General features: G+C 41.9%; 1 long non-coding RNA gene across 2 annotated transcripts in view; it reads left to right on the forward strand.

The window, feature by feature from the left end:
• LOC112204768 (uncharacterized) overlaps positions 1-23,435 on the forward strand; it is a 53,009-nt gene extending 29,574 nt beyond the window's left edge. For both annotated transcript variants that reach the window (XR_010147673.1, XR_002938532.3), the window contains exon 3: positions 21,852-23,435. This is a non-coding gene — a long non-coding RNA (uncharacterized LOC112204768). The remainder of the gene's footprint in view (positions 1-21,851) is intronic.
• Positions 23,436-25,222: the final 1,787 nt, after the last annotated feature.

A 25,222-nucleotide genomic window follows, 5' to 3' on the forward strand; every position in this document is an offset into this window, starting at 1 on the left:
TCTTCCTACCCATGAGCATGGAATGTTCTTCCATTTGTTTGTATCCTTTTTTATTTCATTGAGCAGTGGTTTGTAGTTCTCCTTGAAGAGGTCCTTCACATCCCTTGTAAGCTGGATTCCTAGGTATTTTATTTTCTTTGAAGCAATTGTGAATGGAAGTTCACTCATGATTTGGCTCTCTGTTTGTCTGTTATTGGTGTATAAGAATGCTTGTGATTTTTGTACATTGATTTTGTATCCTGAGACTTTGCTAAAGTTGCTTATCAGCTTAAGGAGATTTTGGGCTGAGACAATGGGGTTTTCTAGATATACAATCATGTCATCTGCAAACAGGGACAATTTGACTTCCTCTTTTCCTAATTGAATACCCTTTATTTCTTTCTCCTGCCTGATTGCCCTGGCCAGAACTTGCAACACTATGTTGAATAGGAGTGGTGAGAGAGGGCATCCCTGTCTTGTGCCAGTTTTCAAAGGGAATGCTTCCAGTTTTTGCCCATTCAGTATGATATTGGCTGTGGGTTTGTCATAGATAGCTCTTATTATTTTGAGATACGTCCCATCAATACCTAATTTATTGAGAGTTTTTAGCATGAAGGGTTGATAAATTTTGTCAAAGGCCTGTTCTGCATCTATTGAGATAATCATGTGGTTTTTGTCATTGGTTCTGTTTATATGCTGGATTACCTTTATTGATTTGCGTATGTTGAACCAGCCTTGCATCCCAGGGATGAAGCCCACTTGATCATGGTGGATAAGCTTTTTGATGTGCTGCTGGATTTGGTTTGCCAGTATTTTATTGAGGATTTTTGCATCGATGTTCATCAGGGATATTGGTCTAAAATTCTCTTTTTTTGTTGTGTCTCTGCCAGGCTTTGGTATTAGGATGATGCTGGCCTCATAAAATGAGTTAGGGAGGATTCCCTCTTTTTCTGTTGATTGGAATAGTTTCAGAAGGAATGGTACCAGCTCCTCCTTGTACCTCTGGTAGAATTCGGCTGTGAATCCATCTGGTCCTGGACTTTTTTTGGTTGGTAAGCTATTAATTATTGCCTCAGTTTCAGAGCCTGTTATTGGTCTATTCAGAGATTTAACTTCTTCCTGGTTTAGTCTTGGGAGAGTGTATGTGTCGAGGAATTTATCCATTTATTCTAGATTTTCTAGTTTATTTGCGTAGAGGTGTTTATAGCATTCTCTGATGGTAGTTTGTATTTCTATGGGATCAGTGGTGATATCCCCCTTATCATTTTTTATGGTGTCTATTTGATTCTTCTCTCTTTTCTTTGTTAGTCTTGCTAGTGGTCTCTCAATTTTGTTGATCTCTTCAAAAAACCAACTGCTGGATTCATTGATTTTTTGAAGGGTTTTTTGTGTCTCTATTTCCTTCAGTTCTGCTCTGCTCTTAGTTATTTCTTGCCTTCTGCTAGCTTTTGAAACTGTTTGCTCTTGCTTCTCTAGTTCTTTTAATTGTGATGTTAGTGTGTCAATTTTAGATCTTTTCTGCTTTCTCTTGTGGGCATTTAGTGCTATAAATTTCCCTCTACACACTGCTTTGAATGTGTCCCAGAGATTCTGGTATGTTGTGTCTTTGTTCTGGTTGGTTTCAAAGAACATCTTTTATTTCTGCCTTCATTTCATTATGTACCCAATAGTCATTCAGGAGCGGGTTGTTCAGTTTCCATGTAGTTGAGCAGTTTTGAATGAGTTTCTTAATCCTAAGTTCTAGTTTGATTGCAATGTGGTCTGAGAGACAGTTTGTTATAATTTCTGTTCTTTTACATTTGCTGAGGAGTGCTTTACTTCCAACTATGTGGTCAGTTTTGGAATAAGTGTGGTGTGGTGCTGAGAAGAATGTATATTCTGTTGATTAGGGGTGGAGAGTTCTGTAGATGTCTATTAGGTCTGCTTGGTGCAGACCTGAGTTCAATTCCTGGATATCCTTGTTAACTTTCTGTGTCGTTGATCTGTCTAATGTTGACAGTAGGGTGTTAAAGTCTCTGATTATTATTGTGTGGGAGTCTAAGTCTCTTTGTAGGTCTCTAAAGACTTGTTTCATGAATCTGGGTGCTCCTGTATTGGGTGCATATATATTTAAGATAGGTAGCTCTTCTTGTTGAATTGATCCCTTTACCATTATGTAATGGCCTTCTTTGTCTCTTTTGATTTTTGTTGGTTTAAAGTCTGTTTTATCAGAGACTAGGATTGCAACCCCTGCCTTTTTTTGTTTTCCATTTGCTTGTTAGATCTTCTTCTATCCCTTTATTTTGAGCTTATGTGTGTCTCTGCACGTGAGATGGGTTTCCTGAATACAGCACACTGATGGGTCTTGACTCTTTATCCAATTTGCCAGTCTGTGTCTTTTAATTGGAGCATTTAGCCCATTTACATTTAAGGTTAATATTGTTATGTGTGAATTTGATCCTGTCATTATGATGTTAGCTGGTTATTTTGCTCGTTAGTTGATGCAGTTTCTTCCTAGCCTTGATGGTCTTTACAATTTGGCATGTTTTTGCAGTGGCTGGTACCAGTTGTTCCTTTCCATGTTTAGTGCTTCCTTCAGGAGCTCTTTTAGGGCAGGCCTGGTGGTGACAAAATCTGTCAACATTTGCTTGTCTGTAAAGGATTTTATTTCTCCTTCACTTATGAAGCTTAGTTTGGCTGGATATGAAATTCTGGGTTGAAAATTCTTTTCTTTAAGAATGTTGAATATTGGCCCCCACTCTCTTTTGGCTTGTAGAGTTTCTACCAAGAGATCCACTTTAGTCTGATGGGCTTCCCTTTGTGGGTAACCCAACCTTTCTCTCTGGCTGCCCTTAACATTTTTTCCTTCATTTCAACTTTGGTGAATCTGACAATTAGGTGTCTTGGAGTTGCTCTTCTCGAGGAGTATCTTTGTGGTGTTTCCTGAATTTGAATGTTGGCCTGCCTTGCTAGGTTGGGGAAGTTCTGGATAATATCCTGCAGAGCATTTTCCAACTTGATTCCATTCTCCCTGTCACTTTCAGGTACACCAATCAGATGTAGATTTGGTCATTTCTCATAGTCCCATATTTCTTGGAGGCTTTGTTCATTTCTTATTACTCTTTTTTCTCGAAACTTCTCTTCTCACTTTATTTCATTCATTTGATCTTCTATCACTGATACCCTTCTTCCAGTTGATTGAATCGGCCACTGAAGCTTGTGCATTCATCACATAGTTCTCATGCCATGGTTTTCAGCTCCATCAGGTCCTTTAAGGACTTCTATGCATTGGTTATTCTAGTTAGCCATTCGTCTAATCTTTTTTCAAGGTTTTTAACTTCTTTGTGTTGGGTTCAAACTTCCTCCTTTCGCTCAGAGAAGTTTGATCGTCTGAAGCCTTCTTCTCTCAACTTGTCAAAGTCATTCTCCATCCACCTTTGTTCCGTTGCTTGTGAGGAGTCGCGTTCCTTTGAAGGAGGATAGGCACTCTGATTTTTAGAATTTTCAGTTTTTCTGCTCTGTTTTTTCCCCATCTTTGTGGTTTTATCTACCTTTGGTCTCTGATGATGGTGACGTACAGATGGGATTTTGGTGTGGATGTCCTTTCTGTTTGTTAGTTTTCCTTCTAACAGTGAGGACCCTCAGCTGCAGGTCTGTTGGAGTTTGCTGGAGGTCCACTCCAGACCCTGTTTGCCTGGGTATCAGCCGCGGAGGCTGCAGAACAGCGAATATTGGTGAACGGCAAATGTTGCTGCCTGATTGTTCCTCTGGAAGTTTTGTCTCAGAGGGGTACCCAGCTGTGTGAGGTGTCAGTCTGCCCCTACTGGGGGGTGCCTCCCAGTTAGGCTACTCAGGGGTCAGGGACCCACTTGAGGAGGCAGTCTGTCCGTTCTCAGATCTCAGGCTCTGTGCTGGGAGAACCACTACTTTCTTCCAAGCTGTCAGACAGGGACATTTAAGTCTGCAGAGGTTTCTACTGCCTTTTGTTCTGCTATGCCCTGCCCCCATAGGTGGAGTCTACAGAGGCAGGCAGGCCTCCTTGAGCTGCGGTGGGCTCCACCCAGTTCGAGCTTCCTGGCCGCTTTGTTTACCTACTCAAGCCTCAGCAATGGTGAGCTCCCCTCCCCCAGCCTCGCTGTGGTGTTGCAGTTTGATCTCAGACTGCTGTGCTAGCAATGAGCGAGGCTCTGTGGGCATAGGACCCTCCGAGCCAGGTGTGGGATATAATATCCTGGTGTGCTGTTTGCTAAGACCATTGGAAAAGTGCAGTATTAGGGTGGGAGTGACCCAATTTTCCAGGTGCCATTTGTCACCGCTTCCCTTGGCTACGAAAGGGAATTCCCTCACCCCTTGCACTTCCCAGGTGAGGCGATGCCTCGCCCTGCTTCGGCTCATGCTCGGTGCACTGCACCCACAGTCCTGCACCCACTGTCCAATAATCCCCAGTGAGATGAACCTGGTACCTCAGTTGGAAGTGCAGAAATCACCCGCCTTCTGCGTCGCTCATGCTGGGAGCTGTAGACTGGAGCTATTCCTATTCAGCCATCTTTGAACTGCCCCCCCAATTCAGGTACCAATTTTTTTCTTTTCTTTTATTTTTTTGAGACAGATTCTCGCTCTGTCACCCAGGTTGGAGTGCAGTGACATGATCTTGGCTCACTGCAACCTCCGCCTCCAGGGTTCAAGCAATTCTCCTGCCTCAGCCTCTCGAGTACCTGGGATTACAGGTGTGTGCCACCATGCCCAGCTAATTTTTGTATTTTTAGTAGAGTTGGGATTTCGTCATATTGGCCAGGCTGGTCTCAAACTCCTGACCTCAAGTGATCTATCTGCCTGCCTCGGCCTCCCAAAGTTCTGGGATTACAGGCATGAACCACTAAGCCCAGCCAATTTTTTTTTTGTTTGTTTGAGACAGAGTTTTACTTTTGTCACCCAGGCTGGGGTGCAGTGGCATGAACTTGGCTCACTGCAACCTCCACCTCTTGGGTTCAAGTGATTCTCCTGCCTCAGCCTCCTGAGTAGATGGGAACCTCCCGAGGTGCACATCACCACACTTGGCTAATTTTTGTATTTTTAGTAGAGACCGGGTTTCATCATGTTGGTCAGGCTGGTCTCGAACTCCTGACCTCAGGTGATCCACCTGCCTCGGCCTCCCACAGTGCTGGAATTACAAGCGTGAGCCACACAGCACCTAGCCCCAGCTGATTTTTTTCTTTTCTTTTTTCTTTTTTTTGAGGCAATTTTTTTCTTTTATGATTTGTGTTTTGTGTTCTTTCTAGAAAATCTTTGTCTACTTCACAGTCATGAAAATGTTTTTCTGTGCTTTGTTATAAAGGGTTTATTGTTCAGCTTTTTTGTTCAGATATGTGATCCATTTGAGTCAATATTATGTATCATTTGAAGAAAGGATCAAGGTTAATTTTTTCCTTTGAAAATGGTATCCCTTTATTCCATCCCCACTTGCAGAAGACACTGTCATTTCTTCATTAAATTACTTTGGATGCTGTGTTGAAAGTCGACTGACCATTGCAAAAGTGGGTTCTATTTCCTGGTTCAGCTTTCTCACTCCCTTTCAACCTCCCTTTCTTCCTTCCTTCACTTTTCTTAAATTTCTTTTTTGTTATTAACCAAAGTTCATACCTTATTCAGATTTCCCTAGTTACATTTCCTTAGGGCCTAATGTCTTTTTGCTGTCCCAGGATTTCATCCTGGATACCACATTACATTTAGTCATCATGTCTCTTCAGGTTCCTTTTGGCTGTGACAGTTTCTCAGAAATTTCTTGGTTTTGATGACCTTGGCAATTTCGAAGAGTCCTGGTCAAGTATTTTGTAGAATGTTGCTCAACTGGGGTTTCTTTGATGTTTTTCTCATGGTTAGTCTTGGGTTACGGGTTTTGGGAGGAAGACCACAGGGGTGATGTGACAGTCTCATAACATCATATCAATGCTACACACCGTCAACATGACTTATTGTGTTGATGTTGACTTTGATCAGTTGGATGACGTAGTGTTTGTCAGGTCTTTCCAGTGTAAAGTAATATTTTCTCCCCCTTTCCATTCTGTACTCTTATGCACAACTTTCACTTAGAATGGGGACTTAATCTTCACTTTTTGAGGGCAGAGTATCTATATAAAATGATTTGGAATTTTTCTGCAGGAAAGAGTTGTCTATTTCTCACTGTTTATTTATTCAGTCATTTATTTATATCAGTATTGGATACTTATTTTATACTTTGGGTTATAATCCATTTTAATTTTTGCTGCTGAAATTGTTTTCTTTGGCCACTGGGAACTGTCCCAGTTGTTTCCTGTGTCCCTTTGACATGCCCCAATTGTTGCATATGTCTGTTTCTGAGCAGTTCTTTACATTCTGGTGCTACAAAATGCTCCAGGCTGATTTTGTATATTTTCTGCTCTAGTCGTAGAATTAACCATTTCTCCAAGGATCCCTCCTTTTTTTTTTAATTGGGAAATGCTATTAGAAACTAAGTTCTATACATTCTGTTTCTATATTTGTGGGCCATATTACCAACATGAAGAATAAAAGAGAGGATATCACTATAGAATCCTACAAATACTTAAAAGGTTTGATAAGTTTGACCAGTTCCCTGAAAAATACACACATACACACATCATTGACTTTATTACAAATAATTTTCCCATGAAGAAAACTCTGGGACCATGTGATTTCGCTAGTAAAGTCTATTGAACATTTAAAGATCCTTAGTACTAATATTATACTAACTCTTTGAGAAACTAGAGGGGTGAACACTTCCCAAAACATTTTATGAGGTTAGTATAAGCCTGATACCAAACCTGAGAGAGAAATTAAAGGAGAAAAAGTTGTAAATTAAATCCCTTCTTACCACAGATACAAAAATCCCCTGTCAAATACTGGCAGATCAAATCCAGAAATACAGGCCAGGCGTGGTGGCTCACACCTGTAATCCCAGCACTTCAGGAGGTTGAGGTAGGATCCCTTGATGTCAGGAGTTCAAGACTGGCCTGGCCAACGTGGTGAAACCCTGTCTCTACTAAAAATACAAAAATTAGCCGGGGGTAGGGGTGCACGCCTGTAGTCCCAGCTACTTTAGAGGCTGAGATGATGCCAGTGCACTCCAGCCTGGGCGACAGAGCAACACTACTCTCACAAAAGAAAAGAAAAGAAAAAAATGTAATATAAATTAAATATTAATGTTATATAAATTATTTATATGTAATTATGTTTACAAAATTTATAATGATATATATTCATTTAATTTATATCAGAATGAAATTTTTTTATATGAGGAAAACCTTTTCTAACCAGCAATTCGCTAGATGTCAAAGAATACAGTGTTAGAATGCACAAGATGATTAATATTTATGATAATCTGTTAGATTATGTGATGACAGCAAAAAATAAATCTGATTGCATACATGAGAGTTTTTTATTCTTTTACTTCACCCAAACACATCAGGCTATCATCTTTACTTTTCTGTAACAAAGCTCATGTTGACTGAGTTGCAAGTCAAAGTAGAAAACTACTAAAATGAGTTAGAAGAAAACAAGGTACATTAAACCTATAAATTATATAGACATGGAAAGAGCATGAGATTTTAAAGTGAAAAAAAAATTAGATTGAGTTCTTGAGTCACTATTTGCAAACTGTTTGTCCTTGGGCAAGGTACTTAACCATTCCCCTGAACCTCAGTTTTTCATCTGTGAGATAAAAACAATAACAATAATAGCCTTCAGAAAGCACATAATGCAGGTCTCAGGCTAAGTTTTTTATGTGCATTACCTCATTTAGCCTTCACATCAACCATGTGAGGTGGATACTGTAATACCATTATAACCCCAGTCTACAGATGAGGAAACTAAAGCTTGAGAGGTTAGGTAATTCTCCCCATGACATGCAGCAAGTACGTGATGAAGCAGGGATTCAAAGCATGACTCTAAAACCCAGGGCCTAAATTGTTACACTATACTACTGCTATGGTTTCCATGTGGTTTGTCTCTGCCAAAACTAATGTTGAAATTATTGCAATGTAAGGATGTTGGGAGGTGGAACTTTTTTTTTTTTTTTTTTGACAGAGTCTCACTCTGTCGCCCAGGCTGGAGTACAGTGGTGTGATCTCAGCTCACTGCATCCTCCTCCTCCCAGTTTCAAGCGATTCTTGTGCCTCAGCCTCCTGGGTAGCTGGAATTACAGGTGTGTGCCACCCTACCTGGCTAGTTTGTGTATTTTTAGTAGAGATGGTGTTTCACCATGTTGGCCAGGCTGCTCTCGAACTTCCAACCTCAGATGATCCGTCTGCCTTGGCCTCCCAAAGTGCTGGGATTATAGGCATGAGCCACTATGCCCAGCCTAAGGGGTGGAACTTTTAAGAGGTGGGACCTCATGGGAGGTATTTGTGTCATGGGAGCTCCATCTTTATAGGCAGCTCCATTCTTGCAGTAGTGAGTTCTTTCTCACTCTTGAAAGACTAGACTAGTTCTTTTTAAAAAATAATTAATTTTTAATGTTTGTGGGTACATAGTAGGTGTGTATATTTGCAGGGTACATGAGATGTTTTCATACAGGCATGCAATGTGAAATAATCACATGGTGAATGGGGTATCCATTTCCTCAAACAATTATTCTTTATGTTACAAACAATCCAATGACACTCTTTTAGTTATTTTAAAATGTAGAATTGAGTCATTATTGACTATAGTCACCCTGTTTTGTGATCAAATCCTAGCCCATATTCATTCTTTCTAACTTTTTTTTGTACCCTTTAACCATCCCCACCTCCCCTCTGCTCCCCAGTACCATTTTCAGCCTCTGGTAAGCATCTTTCTATCTCCATGGGTTTGATTGTTTTGATTTTTAGATCCCACAAATAAGTGAGAACATGTGATGTTTATCTTTCTGGGTTGGCTTATTTCACTTAACATAATGACCTCCTGTTCCATCCATGTGGTTGCAAATGGCAAAATCTCATTATTTTTTATGGCTGAATGGTATTCAATTGTGTATATGTACATTTTTTTAATCCATTCATCTGTTGATGGACACTTAGGTTGCTTCCAAATCTTAGCTATTATGGGCTGGGCACAGTGGCTCACGCCGTAATCCCAGCACTTTGGGACGCTGAGGTGGGCAGATCACTCGAGGTCAGGAGTTCGAGACTAGCCTGAACAACATGGTGAAGCCCCGTCTTTACTAAAAATACAAAAATTATCCAGGCATGGTGATGCACACCTGTAATTCCAGCTACGAGGGAGGCTGAGGCAGCAGAATCTCTTGAACCCAGGAGGTGGAGATTGCAGTGAGCTGAGATTGTGCCAATGCACGCCAGCTTGGGTGACAGAGCGAGACTCTGTCTCAAAAAGGAAAAAAAAAGAAGAAAACAAATCTTAGCTATTATGAACAGTGCTGCAACAAACATAGGAGTTCAAAAATCTCTTTAATATACTGGTTTCCTTTTTTTGTGAGTGTATACCCAGCAATGCGACTGCTGGATCATATGGTAGCTCTATTTTTTGTTTTTTGGAGGAACTTCCAAACTATTCTCCATATAGGTTGTACTAATTTACATTCCCATCAACAGTGTATGAGGGTTCCCTTTTCTCCACATCCTTGCCAGCCTTTGTTGTTACCTGTTTTTTGGATATAAGCCATTTTAACTGGGGCGAGATGATAGATACCTGATTGTAGTTTTGATTTGCATTTATCTGATGATCAATGATGTTGAGCACCTTTTCATATGCCTGTTTATCATTTGTATGTCTTCTTTAGAGAGGTGTCTATTCAAGTCTTTTGCTCATTTTTTGATTGGATGATTAGATTTTTTTTCCTACAGAGTTTGTCGAGCTCCTTATATATTCTTGTTATTAATTCTTTGTGAGATGAATATGTTGCAAATATTCTCTCCCATTCTGTGGGTTGTCTCTTTACTTTGTTGATTGTTTCCTTTTCTGTAAAGAAGTTTTTAACCTTGATGTGATCCCAGTTGTCCATTTTTGCTTTTGTTGCCTGTGCTTGTGGGGGTATTGTTCAAAAAATTTTTGCCCAGACTAATGTCCTGGAGATTTTCCCTAATGTTTTCCTCTAGTAGTTTCATAGTTTGGGGTCTTGGACTTAAGTCTTTAATCAATTTTGAGTTGTTTCTTTTTTTCTTTTTTTTTTTTTTTGTTGAGACAGAGTCTCACTCCATCGCCCAGGCTGGAGTGCAGTGATGTGATATCAATCTCTACCTCCTGGGTTCAAGCGATTCTCCTGCCTCAGCCTCCTGAGTAGCTGAGATTACAGGTGACCGGCTAATTTTATAAAATATTTTTAGTAGAGATGCAGTTTCACTATGTTGGACAGGTTGGTCTCGAACTCCTGACCTCAGGTAATCTGCTCACCTCAGCCTCCCAAAGTGCTGGGATTACAGGCATGAGCCACTGCACTCAGCCTGATTTAATTTTTTATATGGTGAGAGATAGGGATCTAGTTTTATTCTTCTGCATATGGATATCCAGTATTCCCAGCATCATTTATTGAAGATTCTTTTTCCCAGTGTATGTTCTTAGACCTTTATCAAAAATGAGCTCACTGTAAGTGTGTGGATTTGTTTTTGGGTTTTCTATTGTTCCATTGGTCTATGTGTCTGTCTTTATGCCAGTGTCATGCTGTTTTGGTTACCATAGTTCTGTAGTATAATTTGAAGTCAGATAATGTGATTCATCCAGTTTTGTTCTTTTTGCTTAGGATAGGTTTGGCTATTCTGGGTCTTTTGTGGTTCCATACAAATTTTAAAATAGTTTTTATCTATTTCTGTGAAGAATGTAAGTGGTATTTTGATAGGGATTGCACTGAATCTGTAGATTGCTTTGGGTGGTATGGACATTTTAACAATATTGATTCTTCCAATCCATGAACATGAACTATTTTTTCATTTTTTGTTGTCCTCTTCAATTTCTTTCATCAGTGTTTTATAGTTCTCATTACAGAGATTTTTCACTTCTTTCGTTAAGTTAATTCCTAGGCATTTAATTTTATTTGTAGCTGTTATAAATGGGATTACTTTTTAATTTCTTTTTCAGATTGCTCACTGTTGGCATATAGAAATGCTACTGATTTTTCTATGTTGTTTTTGTATCCTGCAGCTTTACTGAATTTATCAGTTCTAATAGTTTTCTTGTGGAATCTTTAGGTTTTTCCAACTATAAGATCATATCATCTGCAAACAAGGATAATTTGACTTCTTCCATTCCAATTTGAATGCCCTTTATTTCTTTCTCTTGTCTGATTGCTTTAGCTAGGACTTCCAGTACTATGTTGAATAACAGTGGTGAAAGTGGCCATCCTTGTCATGTTCCAGATCTTAGGGGAAAGGCTTTCAGTTTTTCCTCATTTAGTATGATACTAGCTGTGTGTCTGTGGTATATGGCTTTTGTTATGTTGAGGTATGTTCCTTCTATACCCAGTTTTTTGAGGGTTTTTATGATAAAGGGATGTTGATTTTTTTTTTCCAAGATGGAGTCTCGGTCTGTCACCCAGGCTGGAGTGCAGTGTCATGATCTTGGCTCACTGCAACCTCCACCTCCTAGGTTCAAGCAATTCTCCTGCCTCAGCCTCCTGAGTAGCTGGGATTACAGGTGCCTGCCACCACACCCAGCTAATTTTTGTATTTTTAGTAGAGACAGAGTTTCACCATGTTGACCAGGCTGGTCTCGAACTCCTGACCTCATGATCTGCCCGCCTCGGCCTCCCAAAGTGCTGGGATTACAGGCATCAGCCACTGCGCCTGGCTGGGATGTTGAATTTTATCAAATGGTTTTCTGCATCAATTGAAATGATCACGAGATTTTTTTTTTCATTCTGTTCATATGACACATCACACATGTTGGGAGCAGACCCCCCAAAATCTGGCCATAAACTGGCCCAAAAAATGGCCATAAACAAAATCTCTGCAGCACTGTAACATGTTCATAATGGCCCTAACGCCCAAGCTGGGAGGTTCTGGGTTTACGGGAATGAGGGTAAGCAACACCTGGCCCACCCAGGGCAGAAAACCACTTAAAGGCATTCTTAAGTCACAAACAATAGCATGAGCAATCTGTGCCTTAAGGACATGCTCCTACTGCAGTTAACTAGGCCAACCTATTTCTTTAATTTGGCCCATCTCTTCGTTTTCCATAAGGGATACTTTTAGTTAATTTAGTATCTATAGAAACAATGCTAATGACTGGTTTGCTGTTGATAAATATGTGGGTAAATCTCTGTTTGGGGCTCTCAGCTCTGAAGGCTGTGAGACCCCTGATTTCCCACTTCACACCTCTATATTTCTGTGTGTGTGTCTTTAATTCCTCTAGTGCCTCTGGGTTAGGGTCTCCCTGACCGAGCTGGTCTCAGCAAGTGGCGTCCATTTGTGGGGGCTCAAATCCAGGTCGAAGGGTCACCGGAGCAATGGTTGGAATGGAAAACTAGCTGGAGGACACCCGAGTACTCTTAAAGCAATCCCCGTGGTAAGAAGGGGAGCTTGGAAGCATCAGGGTAACAATGGGACAGGTGTGGGGTCTGGTTTGTTTCACTTTGGAACTTTTCACACTGATAATGAGGAGGAACAAGAGTATAGTGAAGTAACAGAAGAGGTTACAGAGCATGTTTATTTACTAGATAAAGCTAAAGTGGCAAAGGAAGGAGAGATTCATCCCTACCCTTCTGCACCCCCTCATTATTATTTTGAAGAAAAAGACCCTCCAGATCTTTCTTTTCCAGAGGACACTGGGCGAAAAGTAGTTGTCCCAGTGACTGTTCAAGCAGCACCTCGAGCGACTGCTCTTAGTTCTATTCAAGCAGGAATTCAGCAAGCTAGATGAGACGGTGATTTAGAGGCTTGGCAGTTCCCTGTTAGACTACACCCCCCAGATCAACAGGGAAGTATTATAGCTACATTTGAGCCTTTTCCTTTTAAATTACTCAAAGAATTTAAACAAGCTATAAATCAGTATGGATCAGGTTCTCCTTTTGTAATGGGACCGTTAAAGAATGTTGCTGTTTCCAGTTGGATGATTCCTACTGACTGGGATGCTGTTATTCAAGCTTGTCTAACTCCTGGTCAGTTCTTACAATTTAAAACTTGGTGGGCAGATGAAGCTTCCATTCAGGCTGCTTGCAATGCCCAGGCCCAACGTCAAATTAATGTAACTGCAGACCAACTTTTGGGGGTTGGCGGCTGGGCTGGTTTAGATGCGCAACTGGTCATGCAGGATGATGCCATAGAACAGCTTAGAGGAGTGTGCATTAGAGCTTGGGAAAAAATCACTATAGGTGGAGAACATTACCCTTCCTTTAGTGCTATAAAACAGGGACCAAGAGAACCATATGTTGATTTTATAGCTCAGTTACAGGAGTCTCTTAAAAAGATGATTGCAGATTCGGCTGCTCAGGTTATAGTGTCGCAGTTATTAGCTTTCAACAATGCTAATCCCGATTGCCAGGCTGCTCTGCAACCTATCAGAGGGAAAGCACATTTAGTTGATTATATCAAGGCCTGTGATGGTATCAGAGGTAATCTGCATAAAGCTACTTTGTTGGCACAGGCAATGGCAGGACTGAGAGTGGGTAAAGGAAATACTCCATTTCCTGGAGCTTGTTTTAACTATGGGAAGCATGGTCATACTAAAAAAGAATGTAGAAAAAATCAGCGATTCAGGCAGCCAGATGGGGAAAAAGGAAAACTGCTGATCCTGAAATATGTCCAAAATGTAAAAAAGGGAAATATTGGGCTAATCAGTGTCACTCTAAGTTTGACAAAGATGGGACCCTGATTTCGGGAAATGCCATGAGGGGTCCGTCCTGGGCCCCGTTCTAAACAGGGGCATTTCCAGCTCAGGCCATTCCCTTACCCCTGTACAATGTCTGTCCCCTGCCACAGCTGGTAGTGCCATTGTAGATTTATGCTGCACAAAAGCTGTGAGCCTTCTACCTGGGGAACCCCCGCAAAAGGTCCCAACAGCAGTCTGTGGACACTTGCCAGCGGGGACAATAGGATTACTTTTAGGAAGGTCTAGTTTAGGTTTAAAAGGTGTACAAATACATACAGGAGTCATTGATTCAGATTACAATGGGGAAATTCAAATTATTATATCTACTTCTGTTACCTGGAAAGCAGAGCCAGGAGAGCACATAGCACAGCTCCTGATTGTGCCATATGTGAGAATAGGAAAAAATGAAACTAAATGAACAGGAGGATTTGGAAGCACAAATAAACAAGGCAAAGCAGCTTATTGGGTAAATCAAATCACTGATAAATGTCCTACCTGTGAAATAACTATTCAAGGAAAGAAATTTAAAGGTTTGACAGATATAGGAGCAGACATGTCAATCATTTCTCTATAGCACTGGCCGTCCGCGTGGCCAATTCAACCTGCTCAATTTTACATATTTGGAGTTGGTAAAGCTGCTGAAGTATATTAAAGTAGTTATATTTTGCATTGTGAAGGGCCCAATGGACAACCTGGGACTATTCAACCAATTATAACTTCTGTACCTATAAATTTTGGGGGAATAAATTTATTACAACAATGGGGAGCACAAGTTCTAATTCCAGAACAATTATATAGCCCTCAAAGTCAACATATGATGCATGAAATGGGGCATGTCCCTGGTATGGGACTAGAAAAAAATTTGCAAGTTTTGAAAAAACCACTTCAAGTGGAAAGACCAAGTTCCTGCCAAAGATTAGGAAATAATTTTTGATGGCAGCCATTGTTAAGCCTCCAGAACCTATACTTTTAAAATGGTTAGCCAATAAGCCAATTTGGTTAGAACAATGGCCGCTAAGTAAAGAGAAACTGGAGGCTTTAGAGACATTTGTTACTGAACAATTAGAAAATGGGCACATAGCTCCAACATTTTCTCCTTGGAATTCTCCAGTTTTCATAATTAAGAAAAAATCAGGTAAATGGAGAATGCTAACTGACTTAGCCATCAATTCAGTTATACAACCTATGGGAGCATTACAGCCAGGATTGCCTTCTCCTGGTATAATTCCAAAAAATTGGCCTTTAATAGTCATAGATTTAAAAGACTGTTTCTTTACTATCCCTTTAGCTGAGCAAGACTGTGAACGATTTGCATTTACAATTCCTGCAGTAAACAACCTGCAGCCTGCTAAGCATTTTCATCGTTTCACAGATGTGTCTAGTAATGGTAGAGCTTCTTATTCTGGATCAAAAGGTAAAGTTTTCCAGACGCCCGATACTTCAGCTCAAAAAGTGGAGCTTGTGGTGGTAATTAAGATATTGACTGCTTTTGATATGCCTATTAATGTGATTTCTCATTCTTCATACATGGTTTATTCCACACAGTTAATTGAAAATGCTTAGTTATGATTTCATACAGATGAACAACTAATGACTTTATTTACCCAATTGCAAACAGCAGTTAGAAGTAGAATGCACCCTTCCCCTTCAAGCTGTAGGGGGATAGATGTTCCATCTGAACATCAGAAGGAACAAACTCCAGACACATCATCTTTAAGAACTGTAACACTCACCATGAGGGTCCAAGGCTTCATTCTCGAAGTCAGCAAGACAAAGAACCCACCAGAAGGAACAAATTCCAGACACATTTTGGCAACTATGAAGGGACTATCGCCAAGCAGTAAGCAGCATTGGGCCCCTTTCACTTGCTATTCTGTCCTATTTTTCCTTAGAATTTGGGGGCTAAATACCAGGCACCTGTCAGTCAGTTAAAAGTGACTAGCGTGGCTGCCGGACTAAAGACATGGGTGTCAGGCTTTCTGGGAAAGGGCTCTCTAACAATCCCCAACTCTTCAGAGTTGGGAGCATTGGTTTGCCTGGAACCGGCTTCCACTTTTCCTGTACTTCTGGGTTGAGCTGAGGGTCAACAGAGAGGAAAGCCATTCAGCTCTGGGATCCCGACAACAAGTTCATTGACCCTGTGCCATGAGCGGAACTCTCAAAGTCATGTCGCCCAAGCGAGACTTGCCCATCTATCCTATCTATCCTGACCCTTGCCCCCTGGGTCCTAATGCCTGTCAGACAAACTTCCTTTCGCCTCTCTTCTCCAAGACTAGTCCCACTTCTAAAAACCATTCCCTGTCTCTGGTGCTTTTCTAGTTTCTCCTATAAGAATGATTTCTACTATAAACTCCAGGACTCTATTCCCTTCCTTTAGCACCCAAGTTCACCATCAGAAAGACATAATTTTTGAGTGGGGAGACTAACTATCCTTTTAAGATCCCTCCTCAGACAAGCAGGCCTAACACAGGCTATTCCTGAAGCTAGGATATGAGGAGCCTCAGAAATTATATCCTTCCTATTCATATAAGTGAGGACAAAAGGTGTCACTCCCCCAATCCTGGAGATCCCTTCCCTCAATCAGGGAATGGCCCTCCATTTCATTTTTGGGGCATAACATCTTTATAGTACAGGGGTAAACTCCCAATACTAACAGGAGAAAGCTTAGGACTCTAACAGGTTTTTGAGAATGTGTCAGTAAGGGCCACTAAATCCGATTTTTGTTGGTCCTCTTTGGGGTCTAGGAGGACAGGCAAGGGTCCAGCTTTTCGAGAATGCATCAGTAAGGGCCACTAAATCCGACCTTCCTCAGTCCTCCTTGTGGTAGGAGGAAAACTAGTGTTTCTGCTGCTGTGTTGGTGAGTGCAACTATTCCGATCAGCAGGGTCCAGGGACCATCACAGGTTCTTGGGCAGGGGGAGAAACAAACAAACCAAAACCGTGGGTGGTTTTGTCTTTCAGATGGGAAACACTCAGACATCAACAGGCTCACCCTTGAAATGCATCCTAAGCCATTGGGACCAATTTGATCCGCAAACCCTGAAAAAGAGGTGGCTCATTTTTTTTCCTGCACTACAGCCTGGCCCCAATATTCTCTCTCTGATGGGGAAAAATGGTCACCTGAGGGAAGTATAAATTACAATACTATTATGCAGCTTGACCTTTTCTGTAAGAGGGAAGGCAAATGGAGTGAAATACCTTACGTCCAAGCTTTCTTTTCATTGAAGGAGAATACACAACTAGGCAAAGCTTGCAATTTACATCCCACAGGAGGACCTCTCAGCTTACCCCCATATCCTAGCCTCCCTATAGCTCCCTTTCCTATTAATGATAAGCCTCCTCTAATCTCCCCTGCTCAGAAGGAAATAAGCAAAGAAATCTCCAGAAGATCACAAAAACCCCCGGGCTATTGGTTATGTCCCCTTCAAGCTGTAGGGGGAGGGGAATTTGGCCCAACCCGGGTACACGTCCCCTTCTCCCTCTCTGATTTAAAGCAGATCAAGGCAGACCTGGGGAAGTTTTCAGATGATCCTGATACGCACATAGATATCCTACAGGGTCTAGGGCAAACCTTCGATCTCATTGGAGAGATGTCATGCTATTGTTAGATCAAACCCTGGCCTTTACTGAAAAGAATGCGGCTTTAGCTGCAGCCCAAGAGTTTGGAGATACCTGGTATCTTAGTCAAGTAAGTGATAGACTGACAGCCAAAGAAAGAGACAAATTCCCTACTGGTCAGCAAGCCATCCCCAATATGGATCCCCATTGGGACCTTGACTCAGATCATGGGGACTGGAGTCGTAAACATCTGTTGACCTGTGTTCTAGAAGGACTAAGGATAATTAGGAAAAAGTCCATGAATTATTCAATGATGTCCACCATGGCTCAGGGAAAGGAAGAAAATCCTTCTGCCTTCCTCGACTGGCTATGGGAGGCTTTAAGAAAATATACTTCCCTGTCACCTGACTCACTAGAGGGTCAATTGATTCTAAAAGATAAGCTTATTACCCAATCAGCTGCAGAAATCAGAAGAAAGCTCCAAAAGCAAGCCCTGGGCCCTGAACAAAATCGGGAGGCATTATTAAACCTGGCAACTTCAGTGTTCTATAATAGGGGCCAAGAAGAACAGGCCCAAAAGGAAAAGTGAGATCAGAGAAAGGCCACAGCCTTAGTCATGACCCTCAGACAAACAAACCTTGGTGGTTCAGAGAGGACAGAAAATGGAGCAGGCCAATCACCTGGTAGGGCTTGTTATCAGTGTGGTTTACAAGGACACTTTAAAAAAGATTGTCCAATGAGAAACAAGCCACCTCCGCGTCCATGTCCACTCTGCTGAGGCAATCACTGGAAGGCACACTGCCCCAGAGTACAATGGTTCTCTGGGCCAGAAGCTCCCAACCAGGTGATCCAACAACAGAACTGATGGTGCCCAGGGTAAGCACCAGCTCATGTCATCACCCTCACTGAGCCCCGGGTATGTTTAACCATTGAGGACCAGGAAATTGACTTCCTCCTGGACACTGGTGTGGCCTTCTCAGTGTTATTCTCCTATCCTGGATGACTGTCCTCAAGGTCCGTTACCATCTGAGGAATCCTGGGACAACCTGTAACCAGGTATTTCTCCCACCTCCTCTGTTGTAATTGGGAGACTTTGCTCTTTTCACATGCCTTTCTTGTTATGCCTGAAAGTTCCACACCCTTATTAGGGAGGGATATGTTAGCCAAAGCTGGAGCTATTATCTACATGAATATGGGGAATAAGTTACCCATTTGTTGTCCCCTACTTGAGGAGGGACTCAACCCTGAAGTCTGGGCATTGGAAGGACAATGTGGAAGGGCAAAAAAATGCCCACCCAGTCCAAATCAGGCTAAAAGATCCCACCCCTTTTCCTTATCAAAGACAATATCCCTTAAGGCCTGAAGTTCATAAAGGATTACAGGATATTGTTAAACATTTAAAAGCTCAAGGCTTAGTAAGGAAATACAGCAGTCCCTGCAACACCCCAATTCTATGAGTACAAAAACCAAATGATCAGTGGAGACTAGTGCAAGATTTTAGACTCATCAGTGAGGCAGTAATTCCTCTATATCCAGTTGTATCCAACCCCTATACCCTGCTCTCTCAAATACCAGAGGAAGCAAAATGGTTCACTGCTCTGGACCTCAAGGATGCCTTCTTCTGTATTCCCCTGCACTCTGACTCCCAGTTTCTCTTTGCCTTTGAGGATCTCACAGACCACACATCCCAACTTACGTGGACCGTCTTGCCCCAAGGGTTTAGGGATAGCCCTCATCTGTTTGGTCAGGCACTGGCTCAAGATCTAGGCCACTTCTCAAATCCAGGCACTCTGGTCCTTCAGTATGTGGATGATTTACTTTTGGCTACCAGTTCAGACGCCACATGCCAGCAGACTAGTCTAGATTTTTTGAGCTTTCTAGCAAATCAAGGGTACGAGGCATCTAGGTTGAAGGCCCAGCTTTGCCTACAGCAGGTCAAATATCTAGGCCTAATCTTAGCCAGAGGAACCAGGGCCCTCAGCAAGGAATGAATACAGCCTATACTGGCTTATCCTTGCCCTAAGACATTAAAACAGTTGCAGGGTTTCCTTGGAATCACCAATTTTGCTGACTATGCATCCCTGGATACAGTGAGATACCCAGGCCCCTCTATGCTCTAATCAAGGAGACCCAGAGGGCAAATACTCATCTAGTAGAATGGGAACCAGGGGCAGAAATAGCCTTCAAAACCTTAAAGCAGGCACTAGTACAAGCTCCAGCTTTAAACCTTCCACAGGACAAAACTTCTCTTTATACGTAACAGAGGAGCTGGGATAGCTCTTGCAGACTTTACTCAGACTCATGGGACATCCCCACAACCAGTGGCATACCTAAGTAAGGAAATTGATGTAGTAGCAAAAGGCTGGCCTCACTGTTTATGTGTAGTTGTGGCAGTGGCCATCTCAGTGTTAGAGGCTATAAAAATAATACAAGGAAAGGATCTCACTGTCTGGCCCATTCATGATGTAAATGGCATACTAGGTGCCAAAGGAAGTTTATGGCTATCAGACAACTGCCTACTTAGATACCAAGTGCTACTCCTTGAGGGACCGGTGCTTCAAATACGTACGTGTGTGGCCCTCAACCCTGCCACTTTTCTCCCAGAGGATAGGGAACCAATTGAGCATGACCGCCAACAAATTATAGTCCAGACTTATGCCACCTGAGATGATCTCTTAGAAGTCCCCTTAGCTAGTCCTGACCTTAACCTATATACCAATGGAAGTTCATGTGTGAAGAATGGGATACGAAGGGCAGGTTATGCCATAGTTAGTAACGATACTTGAAAGTAAGCCTCTTCCCCCAGGGACCAGCTCCCAGTTAGCAGAACTAGTGGCACTTACCTGAGCCTTAGAACTGGGAAAAGGAAGAAGAATAAATGTGTGTACAGTTAGCAAGTATGCTTATCTAATCCTACAGGCCCATGCTGCAATATGGAAAGAAAGGGAGTTCCTAACCTCTGGGGGAACCCCCATTAAATACCACAAGGAAATTATGGAGTTATTGAATGCAGTGCAAAAACCCAAGGAAGTGGCAGTCTTACACTGCCAAAGCCATCAGAAAAGTGAAGGACAAAAGGCAGAAGGAAACCATCAGGCAGATGCTGAGGCCAAAATTGCTGCCAGGTGGAACCTCCCATTCCCACAAAAAATTGGGTCTTTACCAACTTAACCTACCACCCTTGTTATGAAGGAAAAGACCCTTTCCAACTTCTAAATATGCAATCATTAGCCAACTTCCCCATCTCTGATAGGACCAAGAATATACTAACAGGACATGCAATCCAACTTTTGTGTTCTTACATTTCCAACCTCACCTATTACACAAGCAATGAAAAGCCCATACATGGCCCTGTAACTATGAATATCATCTTAATTTTCCAAGCCCCTTTATGCATACAACGCAACCTGTTATCAGATCTGCCCCTGGGGCACCTACTACCCCATCAGTGTAATTATACCCTACAACTTCAAGGCCCAACTGATCATAGTAACTTCCGAGTCACTCAAACAGCTCCATTCAGATGGTTTGTCCACTTCTTGGGGTCCCCAAAAATCATCACGTCCTCCCTGCTTAACAAACAGTCCAAGTTTTGTAATGACAAACGTACTCCCTCCATGACCATTCATCCCTGGACCCCCTGCAGCAGTGTCCCCACCACTAGTGAATGCCTTCTCATCCCTTCTTTCAATCACTCTCTCAAATGGTTCCTAGTAGATACAAAAAGGCTTTTTCTCCAATGGGAAAATAAAACACAGGGAGCCACTCAGTTTGCTCCCAACACCCCTTTCCATCCCTTCACTGGAGCTACCTTGGCAATTACTCTAGAAGTATGGGAAAATGAAAATAACAAACTCACACACCTTTTTAACATACACAACCAGTTCTGTCTACCCAGCCAATGTATATTCTTCTTATGTGGAACATCAACCTATATCTGCCTCTCCACTAACTGGACAGGCATCTGTACCTTAGTCTTTCTAAGTCCTAACATTAACATTGCCCCAGGAAATCAGACCCTATCAGTACCCCTCAAAGCTCAAGTCTGTCAGCACAGAGCCATACAACTAATACCCCTACTTATAGGGTTAGGAATGGCTACTGCTAAAGGAACCAGAATAGCCGGTTTATCTACTTCATTATCCTACTGCCACACACTCTCAAAGGCTTTCTCTGACAGTTTGCAAGAGATAACGAAATCTATCCTTACTCTAGAATCCCAAATAGACTCTTTCGCAGCAGTGACTCTCCAAAACTGCTGAGGCTAGACCTCCTCACTGCTGAGAAAGGAGGACTCTGCACCTTCTTAGGGGAAGAGTTGTTTTTAGTTGTTTTTACACTAACCTGTCAGGGATAGTACGAGATGCTACCCGGCATTTACAGGAAAAGGCTTCCGAAATCAGACAACATCTTTCAAGCTCTTATACCAACCTCTGGAGTTGGGCAACATGGCTTCTCCCCTTTCTAGGTCCCATGGCAGCCATCTTGCTATTACTCACCTTAGGGCCCTGTATTTTTAACCTCCTTGTTAAATTTGTTTCCTCTAGGATCGAGGCTATCAAGCTACAGATGATCTTACAAATGGAACCCCAAATGAGCTCAACTAACAACTACCAAGGACCCCTGGACCAACCCACTGGCCCTTTCAATGGCCTAAAGAGTTCCCCTCTGGAGGACACTACAACTGCAGGGTCCCTTCTTTGCCCCTATCCAGCAGGAAGTAGCTAGAGTGGTCATCACCCAATTCCCAACAGCAGCTGGGGTGTCTTGTTAAGTGGGGAGATTGAGAGGTGAAGCCAGCTGGGCTTCCGTGTTGGGTGGGGACTTGGAGAACTTTTCTGTCTAGCTAGAGGATTGTAAACACACCAATCAGTGCTCTGTGTCTAGCTAGAGGTTTGTAAATGCACCAATCAGCACTCTGTAAAAACAGACCAATCAGCACTCTGTAAAATGGACCAATCCGTAAGATGCGGGCGGGGCCAAATAAGGGAATAAAAGCTGGCCACCCGAGTCAGCAGCGGCAACCCACTGGGTCCCCTTCCATGCTGTGGAAGCTTTGTTCTTTCACTCTTCACAATAAATCTTGCTGCTGCTCACTCTTTGGGTCCACACCACCTTTATGAGCTGTAACACTCACTGCGAAGGTCTGCGGCTTCACTCCTGAAGTCAGCGAGACCACGAACCCATGGGGAGGAACAATCAACTTCAGACATGCCACCTTTAAGAGCTCTAACACTCACTGCGAAGGTCTGTGGCTTCACTCCTGAAGTCAGCAAGACCACAAATCCACTGGAAGGAAGAAATTTCGGACACATCTGAAGATCTGAAGGAACAAACTCTGGACACACCATCTTTAAGAACTGTAACACTCACTGTGAGCGTTCACGGGTTCATTCTTGAAGTCAGCAAGACCAAGAACCCACCAGAAGGAACCAATTCCGGACACAGACTCACTGCAACCTCCACCTCCTGGATTAAAGTGACTCTCCTGCCTCAGCCTCCTGAGTAGCTGTGCCTACAGGCACAAGCCACCACCACACGGCTAATTTTTTGTATTTTTAGTAGAGATGGGGTTTCACCATCTTGCCCAGGCTGGTCTCCAACTCCTGAGCTCAAGTGATCCACCTGCCTCGGCCTCCCAAAGTGTTGGGATACATGTCTGAGCCACTGTGCCCAGCCTCCTCTGGATTAGTTCTTACGGGAATAGATTAGTTCTTGCTCGAGCAAGTTGTTATAAAAGTGAGGTTGCCTCTAGTGTTTTGCATCCTCACATATGTCCGCTTACCTCTTGGCCTCTCCCTATGTTATGACCCAGCACAAAAGCCCTTACCAGAAGCCAAGCAGATGCTGATGCCACACCCCTTGGACTTCTCAGTCTACAGAGCCATGAAACGAATAAACCTCTCTTTATAAATTATCCAGCTTCAGGTATTCTGTTATAGCAACACAAAATGGACGAAGACAACTACCTTATCATAATAATACTATGATAGTCAAAATAGATAATGTCTGTTAAAATGCTTAAACAGTTTACACATGTTATTTTTACCTCATTAGAGTGATTTATTATTCATTAATATGTAGAGTGGCATTAAGGTATAACAACATAAACATTGAGATCATTAATCAAGGGTCCTGAGATTCTACTCTTGTTCTCCATAAATTAGCTGAGTAAATATGGTAAGTCATTTAACATTTGGGCTTCAGGTTTCTTAATCTATAAAAATGACAAAGTATCATTTACAACCTTCTAGCTAGGAAATATATCATTTTGTGATCTCCTAAATCTAGTTTTTTTCTCACATACTGGCTCTAATTTTTTGAGATAGGATCTTGCTGTGTTGCCCAGACTGGAGTGCAGTGGCATGAACATGGCTCACTGCAGCCTTAACCTCCTGGGCTCCAGTGATCCTCCTGCTTCAGCCACTCGAGTAGCTGGGACTACAGGCTCATGTCACCACACCCAGCTATTTAAGAACTTTTTTTTGTAGAGACAGGGTCTCCCTGTGTTGCCCAGCCTGATCTCAAACTCCTGGGATGAAGTGATCCTCCTGCTTGGGACTCTCAAAGTGCTGGGATTGCAGGTGTGAGCCACCATACCCAGACTTTAAGTTTTCTCTATTAAGAGACTGTTGCATTTTCCCCCTTTGCTCATGCCTTGCTGAATGAGTTGAGTTCATATACATGATTATTACAAAGTACAACATGCTTAGGAAAATCTGTGACAAATAGAGGAATCTTTTTTCTTTTGAAACTTTCACTTATTTTGTTTTGTTTAGTTTTGAGTAAGCAATGCATTTACATTGCCCAAATTTAAAACACTATCACAAGTCACACAATGAGGAGTCCAACTTCCTACCTTACCTGTCTACCCTTTTTCCTGCTCCCATTTTTTCCTATCTATCCTTCCAGTGTTTTTCTATGCCAAGTTCAAAGGATATAAATATAAATTTTCTTATTTTCTCCCTTTTCCTGCTAGACATTTCACTTTTTTCACTTAATAGTATATTCTGGAAATTACCATACATCAGTACACAGTGAGCCACCTTCTCTCTACTTTTTTTTCAGCTTCATATTATTCAATTATGGGGCAGAACCATAGTTTATTGAATGAATCTCCTAAAGAAGGACACTTGTTTCTAACATTTTGCTATTGCAGAAAATGCTGCAAATAAATAACACTGTGCAGACTTCATTTTATATTATGTACAGGTGGATCTGTAGAATACATTCCCAGAAGTGGGAACCCTAGGTTAAAGAGTAAATTAATTTGCGCATTAAAAAAAGTCATATTGGCCTTAACAAAATTGAGACTATTTTGCACAACTAGCAATGTATCAGAGTGCCTGTTTTCCAACAGCCTCACCAACACAATGTGTTCAAATGTTGAATTTTTAAATAATCTGATAGGAAAAATGACATGCAGAGTGATTTTAATTTGCGTGAAGAAGCTTTTAAAGAAAGAGTTGAGAAGTTGAAATTTAAGGTGAGTTTTGATAGATTCTTCAAAGTGTCCCCCAAATAGGAAGCTTCACAGTTAATGTTTAAAACCTCTTGTAAATAACAATTGGCATTGAAAGAAAGCAAAATATTACTTTGTAATCCAAAGTATATTGTCAGCCAAGTTCAAGGAAGCTTGGTGATTGCTCAATCTTAAATTACTCAATCTTAAACCAGAGAGATGAAATGGTGCATTCGTGAGCACTGGCCTTGATGTTAACTCTCTCAGCACTGTTAACTGGAGTTTCTTCATTGTTGGGCTCTTATCCATCCTTCATATTAGTAATTCCAAATTAATAACTGCATATTAATAAACTCCAAAGGTGACATTACACATATCTGATGTCTTGAACAAATATCCTAGAGCAAAGTGGCAGAAACAGGATGAGAAACAGAGCTGGAGGAAATTTTGTTTTAT

Source organism: Pan troglodytes, chromosome 9 (genome assembly GCF_028858775.2).
Source record: "Pan troglodytes isolate AG18354 chromosome 9, NHGRI_mPanTro3-v2.0_pri, whole genome shotgun sequence".
In the NCBI taxonomy this organism is placed as follows: domain Eukaryota; kingdom Metazoa; phylum Chordata; class Mammalia; order Primates; family Hominidae; genus Pan; species Pan troglodytes.